The following is a 1096-nucleotide window of genomic DNA, read 5'->3' as shown; positions in this document are numbered from 1 at the left end:
ATGCCTAAACTTTCTAGTCATTCGGTGCCCAAGGCCACCTTAATTCCGAAGGGTTTCAATCTCCAGACAGAGGATGGTAACACATTCGATATCCGCCCTTCTTATATCAATCTGGTGGAGAGGAATATCTATAGAGGTGTGGCAGGTGAAGATCCGAGGAAGAATATGGAGACCTTTACCGATTACTGCTCTACTATCCCCGCCACTAAGGGGGTAACTCAGGACAAGATTAAGGAAGTTCTATTTCCTTTCTCTTTACCGATTCAGGAGTGGTCGATCGACTTGGACCGCACGCAATTGCTGGGGTTCTGATTGGGAGTCTCTCGCTCTTGCCTTTTACAAGAGATATTTCCCTCCATAGCGCACCAATCTGCTAAGGGCCAAGATTACTAGTTTCAGACAGACTCCGGATGAAAGTTTCTATGAGGCATGGTCGCGATTCAAAAAGTTGGTGAGGTCTATCCCTCACCATGGTTTTGACCCATGGTTTCTAGCCAATCAGTTCTACAATGGGTTGTATGACGACCAAAGAGCCATACTTGATGCGGCATCTAGTGGAAGATTCCAGGAGAATACAGATGACGATAAGGGATGGTCTCTTATTGAAGAGACGGCAAATCACAGTGCTGAGTATGGTAACCCGAGGGATGGGATTAGAATAGTTCATGCAGTCGATAAGCAAGTTTTGGCTCAGCTGGAGACCATGAATGCTAGATTCGACAAGTTGGAGTTACAAGCTGCCGGGGAGCCTCAGACTGTCCATGTTCTTACTAGAAGAGAGGCCGTTTCATGTGAGAGATGTGGAGGTAATGATGGCCACTCTGCTGTAGGCTGTCTTGTAGAGAAGGAGCAGATCCTTGCCTTTCAACAATATAGGCAAGGAGGAGGTTCCTATTACAATAATCAAGGGGAAGTCCATCCCAATCTGAGGTGGATGATAGGCTCGTATTTATACTATATATTTAGCTTATTTTATGCATAATAAAGCGGCATTGGGACGTGGTTTCACATGATTTACTTCACATTTACCATATTCTCAATGCCGGGTTAGTAATGGAGTTTTGAGTAATGATCGGAAGCAAAGGCATGTCTTGAA

The 1096-nt window shown here is 45.0% G+C and overlaps 1 non-coding gene across 1 annotated transcript; it reads right to left on the bottom strand.

The window, feature by feature from the left end:
• Window positions 1-370: 370 nt before the first annotated feature.
• Window positions 371-477, bottom strand: LOC141635811 (small nucleolar RNA R71). Its single transcript, XR_012540470.1, has one exon. It is a non-coding gene; the product is annotated as a small nucleolar RNA R71 (small nucleolar RNA).
• Window positions 478-1096: the final 619 nt, after the last annotated feature.

This window comes from Silene latifolia, chromosome Y, assembly GCF_048544455.1.
Source record: "Silene latifolia isolate original U9 population chromosome Y, ASM4854445v1, whole genome shotgun sequence".
Lineage (NCBI taxonomy): Eukaryota > Viridiplantae > Streptophyta > Magnoliopsida > Caryophyllales > Caryophyllaceae > Silene > Silene latifolia.
The sequence above is the reverse complement of the archived record's forward strand: the minus strand, read 5'-3'. Positions and strand labels throughout refer to the sequence as shown.